Genomic DNA, 13,373 nt, shown 5'->3' on the forward strand with positions numbered 1-13,373 from the left:
TAAAGTTATGAAATGGATATACAAATGCTTCCTAGGACAGTTATAGGGATCAGATCAGACAGGATGGAGAAAAAATGTCCAGATTCATAGCAGTTCCTGAAAAATGTCTTCTCAGCTTCTTATTAGGGAGACTCATAGACCAGCAAGGAAATATTGAATTATGTTGAATATACAAATCAATGAAACTTATTTTCTATGGATAATGATAGCAGCTTTAAAAGAAAAAAAAAAAAACCTCATTAACATAAAATTCTTGAAAATCCACTCCACTAGAAAATCTAACTGGGACGTGGAACTAAATTCTCATGTAACCCTATTTCAACCTTGAGTAGAGAAAAGACTATAAATGAGTGAATATACATTTGTATGTAAGGTATTTTATTAAAGACTGATCTTCAGATAAACTCAATCTTTAGGTAAACTGCTACAGAACAAACATATTTAAATGAGTTAGATGAGTTGGATGAGATTTATCTTTGGTTTGTTGCTAGAGGACAATGGTTTTGGCTTGATCAGAATAATACAATGTAAGAAGCCAGAACATAGTGTTTGGATATAAGCATGAAAGTTTTACTGTTAATTTGTCACTCTGATTCCCATTACTTAGTGTAAAGCCTATTGATAAAATCCTAAGGTTTTATGCAGAGGTAAAACAATTCATCCAGGACCATCTGTTCTACCAGATTTACTGCTATGGTCTGAGCCACGTGGGTTTTAATTTCCAGAAGGCAGTCTATTTCAGCAGCTGGATGAAATACATCAGAGAAAGAGAGGAAGACAGAGGAAGCTGTTTCCATGAGTTATGCAGGTTGAAAAAGCTAGTCCTTCCGTGTTCTTTTAATGAGCTATATATTTCAGTTTCTTCTGAGATGTAAGAATAATTAGAATATTTCTATCCCAGTGGGTATTTATGAAAAACACAAACTACAACTGAGTTTTCCTCATTTTATTGTAATTTGCTGCCATCTTTAGAGAGCCCTAATACTTCTGTGCCAAGTCTATGTCAAGCCACTCTATATTTTCAATTTCATGAGCATTCTTAGTCATGAGAAAAAAAAAATATTTGCATGACTATGTACCCACTAAAGAAAACAAAAACGTTAAGTTTTAGGAGGGCATTTTAATAAATTATTTTTTTACAATTTTACTTCGTTTTTAAAAATTCAGCTTTATTTAGGTATAATTGACAAAAATGTAAGATATTTAAAGTGAACATAGTGAAACAATTCCTCTCATCCAGTTAACCTAGTCAATTAACACATTTGTCACCTCGTATATTTATTCTTATGTACTTTTCAAACTTAAAAGTTCTACTCTCTTTGTAAATTTCAGTTATACAGTATAGTGCTATCAACTATGGTTAGAAGCTGAAACTCTGTAATCTATTCCCCCTACTTCTCAGTCCCTGACAACTACTGTTCTATGTTCTTATGAGTTCTTCATTTAGATTCCACATGTAGGTGATGCCATGAAGTGATTTTCTCCGTCTGTCTAGCATAATGTCCTCAAGGTCCACCCATGTAGTAGAAAACAAAATAGCTGGATTTCCTTCTAATGTATTATTTTATATTATACAATAATATTCCATTGTTTGTGTGTGTGTGTGTATGTACGTATATACACACATGGACTTCCCTGGTGGTTCAGTGGTAAAGAATCCCACTACAATGCAGGAAAAACAGGAGATGTGGGTTTGATCCCTCGATGGGGGAAGATCCTCTGGAGGAGGGCATGGCAACCCACTCCAGCATTCTTGCCTGAAGAATTCCATAGACAGAGGAGCCTGGTGGGCTACAGTCCACAGAGTCACAAAGTGTCAGACACAACTAAAGTAACTGAGCATGCACATATGTACACACACACACATGATCTTCACACACACACACACATACATATACATGATCTTTTACAATTTTAAATGCTTCAAAACATTCAGTGCCATTTATTACCAATAAAAATTAAGGATGATTTTAAAGAAGAAACACTAAAGAATTCTTGGTAACAATTTAAGCACTTTCAGATCTAACAAAATGGAAATCAATTAACAGGAAATAAGCAGACTTATCAAAGAACCATTATTATAGTCATCCCTGTTATAGCTAAAATAACTAGGATCTTGAGACTCTTGTAGAGGTCATAACACAGTACAGATAAGAAAGAAAAAGGAAGAACATTTTTATATGAATGACTATCATGCTGATGACTTGTTGAGCTACCCACCCCACAGTGGGCTTCCCTGGTGTCTCAGATGATAAAAAATACACCTGCAATGCAGGAGACCTGGGTTCGATCCCTGAGTTGAGAAGATCCCCTGGAGGAGAAGGACATGGCAACCCACTCCAGTATTATTGCCTGGAGAATCTCCATGGACAGAGGAGCCTGGCGGACTACAGTCCATGGATTGCAAAGAGTCAGACACGACTGAGTCACTAAGAACAGCAGAAGAGCACACTTTACAATAAAATTATTTTAAAATACCTCGTGTAAGTTTTAAAACCATGCCATATTCTTTTAATGACTTAGAAGTGAAGCAATAATATGAATAACCTTTGATTCAGTGACTTCATTTATTAACTAACTTTTTACTATGAAAAATGTCAAATAAATGGAAAGGCTGAAAGAAGAGCTCAAGAATCACCTGTATCCCCACCACCTAGATTAGCAACTGTTAACACTGTGCCATCTTTATCTGCCTTCAATCCATCTAACCTTATATGCATATTGATAAATAGGTTTACAGATATTTTTGATGATAATCTGAAAGCAAATTGTAGGTTTCATGAAATTCCATCCCAAATATTTGAGCATACAGATGTAAAAATAAGAACAATTTAAAAATACTATTATGTTACTTCTGATATCATTTTGTGCCCAACTATCCAAAATTTAAAGAAAAGGAAACAAATTTTTCATGTAAACATGATGAAGTTTTTAAGCTTAAAATTGTTTGGTACACCTTTTCAAAGTGCAAATGAAGAAGCAAGTGAATCACCTGACGGAATGAGCTACCAAACTGCATTGACTGGAGAAGTCACATCATCAGTTCAGTTCAGTCACTCAGTCGTGTCCAACTCTTTGCAACACCATGAATCGCAGCACACCAGGCCTCCCTGTCCATCACCAACTCCCGGGGTTCACTCAGACTCACGTCCATCAAGTCAGTGATGCCATCCAGCCATCTCATCCTCTGGCGTCCCCTTCTCCTCCTGCCTCCAATCCCTCCCAGCATCAGAGTCTTTTCCAATGAGTCAACTCTTCGCATGAGGTGGCCAAAGTACTGGAGTTTCAGCTTTAGCATCCTTCCTTCCAAAGAAATCCCAGGGCTGATCTCCTTCAGAATGGACTGGTTGGATCTCCTTGCAGTCCAAGGGACTCTCAAGAGTCTTCTCCAACACCACAGTTCAAAAGCATCAATTCTTCGGCACTCAGCTTTCTTCACAGTCCAACTCTCACATCCATACATGGCTATTGGAAAAACCATAGCCTTGACTAGACGGACCTTTATTGGCAAAGTAATGTCTCTGCTTTTCAATATGCTATCTAGTTTGGTCATAACTTTTCTTCCAAGGAGTAAGCATCTTTTAGGAGGCCAAAAAATAAAGTCTTGGAGAACTGACTTTGCTGAATGACTGCTGGAGAAGCCAGTAAAAGAAATTATTGTACTGCCTCTTTTCAAAGACACTGTACTTTGCTGAATTAAAGATTTTGCTGCAAACACAAAGATGGGTGAAAATCTTGTCCACAGAATTGCACTTTTGCCTTATAAATGGATTAATCAGGCATGGCGGGACTAGCTCTTTAGCTGCTATTCATTTGACATCAGAATCAACCAATCATTAAAGAAGACTGCATATGAACACTTGGTAATAAACACAAGTGGTGCTGAACTACATAGCTGGAGTAACTTTTCAAATGGAAGAACTATTGGAACTGAGTGGGGCCCTATGGAGCTCCATGGCATGGAGGTCTTTTTTTGTCCCTGTTCCCTGTAGACAAAACTCATGACCTTTCTTGAGTTCCAAAGGGAAGTTTCTAACAGTTGCTCTTCAAGAAAATTGGAGATATCAAGGGAATATTTCATGTAGAGATAGGGACAATAAAGGAGAAAAATAGCAAGTATCTAATAGAGGCAGAAGAGATTAAGAAGAGGGGGCAAGAATACACAGAACTATACAAAAACTATCTTAATGACCTGGATAACCATGATGGTGTAGTCACTCATCTAGAGCCAGATATCCTGGAATGAGAAGTCAAGTGGACCTTTGGAAGCATTGCTATGAACAAAGCTAGTGGAGGTGATGGGATTCCAGCTGAGCTATTTCAGATCCTAAAAGATGATGCTGTGAAAGTGCTGCACTCAAGAAGACAGCACATTTGAAAAACTCAGCAGTGGCCACAGGACTGGAAAAGGTTAGTTTTCATCCCAATCCCAAAGAAGGGCAATGTCAAAGAGTGTTCTAACTACTGCACAACTGTGCTCATTTCACATGCTAGCAAGGTTATGCTGAAAATCCTTCAAGCTAGGCTTCAGCAGTACATGAACTGAAAACTTCCAGAGGTACAAACTGGGTTTAGAAAGGGCAGAGGAATAAGAGATCAAATTGCCAACATTCGTTGGAGCACAGAAAAGCAAGGGAATTTGAGAAGAACAATTAGTTCTGCTTCATTGACTACACCAAAGCCTTTGACTGTGTGGATCACAATAAACCGTAGAAAATTCTCAAAGAGATAAGGATACCAGATGACCTTAGTTGCCTCCTGCGAAGCCTACATGCAGGTCAAGAAACAACAGTTAGAACCAGACATGGCACAATGGACTGGTTCAAAATTGGGAAAGCAGTAAGTCAAGGCTATATATTGTCACCCTGCTTATTTAACTTCTATGCAGAGTACATCATACAAGATGCTAGACTGGAAGAATCACAAAGTGCAATCCAGATTGCTAGGAGAAATATCAACGACTTCAGATACATAGATGATAGCACCCTAATGGAAGAAACCAAAGATGAACTAAAGAGCCTCTTGATTAAAGTTAAAGAGGAGAGTTAAAAAAGCTGGCCTAAAACTCAACATTCAAAAAACTAAGATCATGGCATCCAGCGCCATCACTTCATGGCAAATAGATGGGGGGGAAATGGAAGCAGTGAGAGACTTTATTTTCTTGGGCTCCAAAATCACTGCAGATGGTGACTGTAGCCATGAAATTAAAAGACACTTGCTCCTTGGAAGAAAAGCTATGACCAACCTAGACAGCATATTAAAAAGCAGAGACATTACTTTGCTGACAAAGGTCCATCTATGATTTTTCCAGTAATCATGTATGGATGTGAGATTTGGACCATAAAGAAGGCTGATCACTGATGAGTTGATGCTTTCAAACTATGGTCCTAAAGAAGATTCTGGAGAAGGCAATGGCACCCCACTGTAGTACTTTTGCCTGGAAAATCCCATGGATGGAGGAGCCTGGTGGGCTGCAGTCCATGGGGTCACGAAGAGTCGGACACGACTGAGAGACTTCACCTTCACTTTTCACTTTCATGCATTGGAGAAGGAAATGGCAACCCACTCTAGTGTTCTTGCCTGGAGAATCTCAGGGACGGGGGAGCCTGGTGGGCTGCCGTCTATGGGGTCGCACAGAGTCGGACATGACTGAAGCGACTCAGCAGCAGCAGCAGCAAAAAAGATTCTTGAGAGTCCCTTGGTCAGCAAGGAGATCCAACCAGTTGATCTTAAGGGAAATCAACCCTGGATATTCATTAGAAGGATTGAAGCTCTAATACTGAAGGTAAAGCTCTAATACTTTGGTTACGTGACTCGAAGAGTTGACTCACTGGAAAAGACCCTGATGCTGGGGAAGACTGAAGGCAAGAGAAGAAGGGGGCAACAGAGGATGAGACAGTTGGATGGCATCACCAACTCAATGGTCACGAGTTTGAGCAATCTCTGAGAGACAGTGAAGGACAGAGAAGCCTGGCATGCTGCAGTCCATTGGGTACAAAGAGTTGTACAGGACAACAACAATAATCAAGGGAGAAGCAGCCAGGAAAACACCAGAGGCAAAATTAAAGGGACCAGAGAAGACCATCAAGATTAGGAGATTAAAGGATTAAAGGCACGCAAGCCCTGTGTGTGTTAAGTCGCTTGTGCGACCCCATGAACTGTAACCCACTAGGCTTCTCTGTCCATGGGATTCTCCAGGCAACAATGTGGGTTGCCATGCTCTCCTCCAGGCTCCCCACACACCTAAATTTTGTCAGAGATCCCACCCTTGGACCATTGTTATAAATCCCCTCATCAAATCCTCTGGGCGTTGTGACACATAGTTGTTCCAGGCAGAAACCCACTTTGTCCCCCTTTTTCCAGCAAAGTAATAAAGCTATCCCTTTCTACTTCATCTAAAACTCTGTCTCCAAGGTTCAATCTGGCACTGGTAAACAGAGAGTTGAGCTTTCAGCATTATTATGTTGCACTGGTGGTGCAAAAGCAAAGCCCCCGCAACACAAATTACGGCAGTGACACCAAGTATGTGTGTGCTAAGTCACTTCAATCATGTCCAACTCTTTGCAACCTATGGACTGTAGCCCACCAGGCTCCTCTATCCATGGGATTCTCCAGGCAACAATGCAGAAGTGGGTTCCCATGCCCTCCTCCAGGGGATCTCCCCAACCCAGAGATTGAACTAGAGTCACGTTATGTGTCTGGAGGTTCCACCGAGACTTGAACTTGGATCACTGGATTCAGAGTCTAGAGTGCTAATCACTACACCATGGAACCCTCGTGTACTAGTCATCATTATATTCTTATACTCACATTATATCCTTTACTCACTATATATGGAATATCAAGTATAGTAGTCAGTATAGTCTTATACACACAGAAAAAATTGATAAAGTAAAAACCTAGGTTTACTTTAAACTGTTTTGGTGAAACATAGTTATTAATTGTATTGAATTTTAACCCTTGAGTACACTTCATTTTAATATTCTATATGACAAAATGGCAAACATACAGAAAGTGTCTCTGCTGCTTACTGAAGTAAAATGGTTTTCTCAAGAAAAATCCCTTGTATAATTGCTGTAGTTGCAAGCTGAATTAGCCACTTTCTTATACAACATAAGTTTTTACTAGGCAAAAACCATAAACTGTGCTTATTCAGACTTGAGTATTTGGCAGATAATTTTCCAAAAAAAAACAAAGTGAGACTGTGACTTCAAGGGAAACAACTGCTAGCGTTTGCTGCCAATAATAAAATTCTAAGTTTCAAATGAAAGCTCAAACTTCAGAAAACTTTTATCTGCCACTGTGGGCTTAACGGTTTTCTAATAATTGAATACTTTTTTGATGGGATCATTGGTGAATGTTGATATTAACAAATGTGATTCTTTTGGTATCATAAATTTTATAATTTCTGAACCAGTATTTTCCAGATGACTAATGTATGATGTTACAAGGTCATGCAGGGAAAGAGCTATTCCAAGTACAAGATGGGTAAACAGATTACAATTTAATAAAGTATGAAAAGTTCATTGATATGGTTTCAGATTTCACATTACAACTAAGTTGTAAGAAAGTACCCTTTGCTGGGCTTTGGTGTAGTGTCAAATAAGAATGTCCACTGTTATCTGAAAAGGCCATTAATATACTCTTCCCTTTTTATGCTCCACATCTTTGTGAGGCTGGTTTTTTTAAATACTTGAACAAAAAAACCCAGAAATTCAACAGATTGAATAATACTGAAGCAGATATGAGAATGCGCTGTCTTCTAAGGCAGATACTGACAGACTTGCAAAAATATAAAAATCGTTTCTTTTCACTCTTTTTTGTTTGTTTTGGAAAATGTTTTCATTAAAATAGGTTATATTAATATGTGAAAAAAATTAAAGTTTTAGTCACTCAGTCATGTCTGACTCTTTGTGACCCCACGGACTATACAGTCCATGGAATTCTACAGGTCAGAATACTGGAGTGGGTACCCCTTTCCTTCTCCAGGGGATCTTCACAACCCAGGTTTCAAATCTAGGTCTCCTGCATTGCAAGCGGATTCTTTACCAGTTGAGCCACAAAGGAGGCCCAAGAGCTTATCCCCATCTTCCCAAACCAGGGTTTGAATCCAGGCCTCCTGCACTTCAGGTAAATTCTTTACTGTCTGAACCACCAGGGAAGACCAAGGTAATATGTGTTATTATTTTTTTGCCCCAAGAATTTTTGTTTGAGTATTTTGTTTGCAACACACTACATTGGAGGAGAAAGAGGCTGAGGATCTCAAAGGCACAGAGTTAAAACCACATTTCCCACAGAACTTTGGAACAGCTATGAAGGGGGGTGTGATAAGATTCCCAAGACAAAAAGTAGTACAGAGGTTTCTACAAAGTGATACAAAGCTCAGTTACAAATACATATTCTGGAATTCAGAAACTGATACCTCTCTTAATGAAGGAAAACATTATAGCAAAAAAGAAAAAGTGGTATGCTGAATGAGGAGACAAATCAACAAGCAAAAAGCTTCTAATATTTTGAAAGAAAAACTTCAAAGACAAGTGCTCATTACAATCCATAAGAAAAAATCAGTTATTTGGTAGGACTGTCACAAATCTACACACATTTTTTAATTAATTTTTTTAACTGCATCCTATGAGGGTATACTTAGTATACCCTATGAGGGTATACTTAGTATTATAGGAAACTGACTTTGTTTCACAGTTACTATATACCAAATTTATATTTCTGAACTTTTCTTAATTACTTAGTAAATACATTTTTTAAAAATATGCTTATTTTTAACTCAATATAGTCAACGTCAATAAATAATACCCACATGAGATTTGGAAAGAGTAGACTTAACAGAGGTGGTAAGAAGGGGTTGAGCTCTGCTATATTTGGGGAGTAGAAACAACATGATTTCTTAGAAGGCTAAATGTGGGATAAGAGATAGAGGAGACAAGGATGACTGTACAATGGGAAGGAGCATATAAATGCAGGTTAAATGTTTTTCACATTGAATAAGCAATTTTTTTTTAACCTACTCAGTAGCAAAGTGTTTGATTTTATCAGAAGATCTCAGTTTTTAAATATAACCAGAGAGCATCAGATATAGCCCTATATTTTATTTATTTTTATTTTTTTATTATAAATTTATTTATTTTAATTGGAGGCTAATTACTTTACAATAATGTATTGGTTTTGCCATATATCAACATGTATCTGCCATGGGTATACACGTGTTCCCCATCCTGAACCCCCCTCCCACCTCCCTCCCCGTATCATCCCTCTGGGTCATCCCAGTGCACCAGCCCCAAGCATCCTGTATCATGCATCGAACTTGGACTGGCGATTCATTTCATATATGATATTATACATGTTTCAATGCCATTCTCCCAAATCATCCCACCCTCTCCCTCTCCCAAGGAAGATATCTCTTCAATAAACACTTCAAGAATGTCCTAACCTAGAACAAGACATACAGAGTTATATTAATTATTTTTGGGTAGCATTTGGAAAACAATAGCCTCTTCATTATGACATGAGAAATCAGCCTTGTATTTAGTTTACTGACAAGACAATTGACACATATTGTTTATTTCAGGCTTCCTACAGTTCATACTAACTGAATACATGCAGATGTATCTGGCTTACCAAAGAAACCAATTTCTATTGATGAATCTACTTTATTTTTTTTAATTTTATTTTATTTTTAAACTTTACAATATTGTATTGGTTTTGCCAAATATCGAAATGAATCCGCCACAGGTATACACATGTTCCCCATCCTGAACCCTCCTCCCTCCTCCCTCCCCATACCATCCCTCTGGGTCGTCCCAGTGCACCAGCCCCAAGCATCCAGTATCGAGCATCAAACCTGGACTGGCGACTCGTTTCATATATGATATTATACGTATTTCAATGCCATTCTCCCAAATCATCCCACCCTCTCCCTCTCCCACAGAGTCCAAAAGACTGTTCTATACATCAGTGTCTCTTAATTGAAAGAATTAAAGTAAGCATCCTTCTTAATCTTACAGGTATCTAATCTTTACCCTTAGTAAGCTCAGCAAAAGGTTTTCTGCCCTCAACATACTTTTTTCTCTTAGTTGAATCATTTGGCATTGATCTTGGTTCATTCTATTATTCAAGCCTTAAAACTCGTCTTTCTCTACCCCCTTCCTCATTTCCCACCCAAATATACTTCAGATTTATTTTATATCAGCAGTATTTAGTCCTTATCACACAATGGCTCCAACCCTTTAATAGTTGCCTATCATCTTGCACCAGATAATAAAAATTAGAATTTTTTTTCTTGCATGTAAGAATACTTTAGGTAAAACAAACCATTATAGAGACATGAGGCATAATTTTACTCTCTGTGTGATAAATATAAACTCCTTACCTAGGAAGACTCTATAGTGACTAAGCATATGTACTTTAGAATAAAAGAGAACAGCTGAATTAGGCTCTGCTACTAATTATCAGCTATGCTTTTAATAATTAAACTTCACTAGGTTTCAGCCTCCTTAGATTAAAATAAAAGGGAATAATACCACCTACTGCATAGGTCAGTGGTAAAAATAAGCTAGATGGTAGATATAAGACATTAAAAATGTACCTGGCACATAGTACATTTGCACCCACCAAGACCCTGATGCTGGGAAAGATTGAAGGCAGGAGGAGACAGGAACCACAGAGGATGAAATGGTTGGATGGCATCACCTACTCAACGGACACGTTTGAGCAAGCTCTGGGAGATGGTGAAGGACAGGAAGCATGGAGTGCTGCAGTCCATGGAGTCGCAAAGAGCTGCATGCAACTGAGTGACTGAACAACAGCAGCAACAACAGAGATGCATTTTTTTCTGTCCTAAATGTTAGCATTATTTAACACATTTAATGATTCAAACAAACTTTCTAATGCATCAGAAATGAATCTTAATGTAGATTCAGGAGTGCTGACAAGATCCATGTCTTCATCTTCTTAAAGCAAATTATATTTGGAGTATCAACCCTTGTTTTTTAATGAGCTATTTAATCACATTCATTGTTTAGCTCTTCTTCAGGGTCATACCTGAACCCAGGGGGCATGTCATGCCCAGAAGGTAGGGGATAAAGTCTCTTATTTCTCTGCTACTATGGTCATAAAGAGCCCTTGAAGTCACATCTCTATGTTTTTTTTTGCCCACAGAGGAGGGAGGAATCCTTTGGTCAAGCTAGGAACTCTGGTGCTTCCCCTTCACCTTCTTAGGCATGCCCATGCAGAGGAACCCACTTTTGGGGAAAAAATGTATATGTGTGCATGTGTACAAATATATATGTGTATATATGTGTATATACATATATGTGTGTGTGTGTGTGTGTGTGTGTGTGTGTGTGTGTGTGTATAAGATCCTCCCCCTTATCTTTTGACCCCAGACAATTCTTTATAGTCTCTTTATATGAATTTAGGCTTTAAAAATAGATAGGCATTATCTTTTAGAAGTTTCTAGGACTGAGCAAAAACGTAGATTAAAAAAAAACATGCAAAGACCCTATTGCACTGCCTAAAAAGGTGTAATATAGGGGGAAATATTTCAATAATTTATACCTGAATAAACTATCTTCCAGATCCCCTCATTTCAGGACCCTGATTCCCCGTGCGAGCACCATCCACTACAACCAACCTTTCCCCACACACAATGCAGCCACCTTCATGTAAACACTTGGACACAGAGTTGGGTAAAATGGCAGGGAAGGAAGAAAAGATCTGGGAAGAGGTTTCTAAACAGCTAGAAATGAGCTCGGGTCATTTGGGAAGAAAATTCCAAGATCCTGATCTTGGCACGTGATTAGGAAGGGTCAGAGCACATCCTCTTGGCTCCTCAGCAACAGCATGGGCGTACCCAAAAGACATTAGAGAGGAGTCCTTCAAAAGTAAGTAATTCAGAGGTAGGCAGCTCCTAGAATGGTACCAGTTCCTTTTGCCTAGTTATCCATTCTCTTTTTGCTCTTACTGAGTGCTGCAGCCAGACACTGCCTTTCCCTACATAAGCCTAAGCCAAATGCATTTTATTATGTAACTCTTCAGGTACATTCTCCACATCTATTTATTCACTCGCAATGTCTCCACTTAAATAATTAATGGTGGCATAAAATTTAAATTTTTTTCAATGATTAAAAAGAGAAAAATCTATGAAACCATTATCTCTGCTACTCTCATTAAGATAAGAGTTATATTCTCATCAATTAGGTATCTTTAACATCACCATAACTCTAGGAGTGTGTGCAAAAGATAGGCAAATCACTTTAGCTCAGTGAATCTTCTCACATTTTCATCTCTAACACAGATATAACAATTTGAGGCTAAGTAATCTTGGGGTCGCTAAGAGTCAGACACGACTGGGCGACTTCACTTTCACTTTTCACTTTCATGCATTGGAGAAGGAAATGGCAACCCACTCCAGTGTTTTTGCCTGGAGAATCCCAGGGACGGTGGAGCCTGGTGGGCTGCCGTCTATGGGGTCGCACAGAGTCGGACACGACTGAAGTGACTCAGCAGCAGCAATCTTAAACAAACACCATTAAATAATACAAGAGAATGTATGTGAAATTGCTTTTCAAATTAAAGCCCTAGACAAATATCAGTGGTCAAGTTTCATGTTAAAATAACAAAAATCCTAAAAGTATTATTTTGAAAACCATCCTCTAAAACTACGTTATAGTCAACTACAAACTTTTAGATTTGATTATAAAGTTTCCAATTCTGCAGATTCATTTTCTAAAGCAACTGTCAACTTCTTAGGCCAGATCCTTGCTCAAAATGTCCTAGGTCAGTTTCCAAATTAAAAAAAAAAATCAGGTTAAATAAGTTATGTACTGAGATCCAAGAAATCAATGAATTATTATAAATTACAATAAAATATACACAACAAATATATCATTTTAAGTGCACAGTGCAATGGCACTAAGAACATTCACATTGTTGTACAACCATCACCACTATCCACCTACAGAACACATTTGTCCTCCCAAACTGAAATGCTGCACCCATTAAAAAATAACTCTTCGTCTCTCTCCTTCTAGCCTCTGGCAGCCACCATTCTACTCTTTGATTCTATGAATTTCAGTATTTTAGATATCTTATATAGGTAGAATCATGTAGCATTTTTCTTTCTGTTGACTTATTTCACTGAACATAATGTCCTCAAGGGCCATCCATGTTGCATATTTCAGATTTTCCTTCTTTTTCTAGGTTGAAGAGTATTCCATCACACACACACACACACACACACACACGAGTATATATATAGATACCACAGTTTATCTATACACTCATTGATTGACAGATATTTAGGTTGTTTCTACATCTTTGCTATTGCAAATAGTGCCACAGTAAACACAGGAATGCCA

At 38.2% G+C, this 13,373-nt stretch overlaps 1 protein-coding gene across 4 annotated transcripts in view; it reads right to left on the reverse strand.

The window, feature by feature from the left end:
- Window positions 1–13,373, reverse strand: part of PRKG1 (protein kinase cGMP-dependent 1) — a 1,416,234-nt gene that overhangs the window by 393,439 nt on the left and 1,009,422 nt on the right. The gene's annotated exons all lie outside the window — the stretch shown is intronic.

This window comes from Bos indicus, chromosome 26 (assembly GCF_029378745.1).
Source record: "Bos indicus isolate NIAB-ARS_2022 breed Sahiwal x Tharparkar chromosome 26, NIAB-ARS_B.indTharparkar_mat_pri_1.0, whole genome shotgun sequence".
In the NCBI taxonomy this organism is placed as follows: Eukaryota; Metazoa; Chordata; class Mammalia; order Artiodactyla; family Bovidae; genus Bos; species Bos indicus.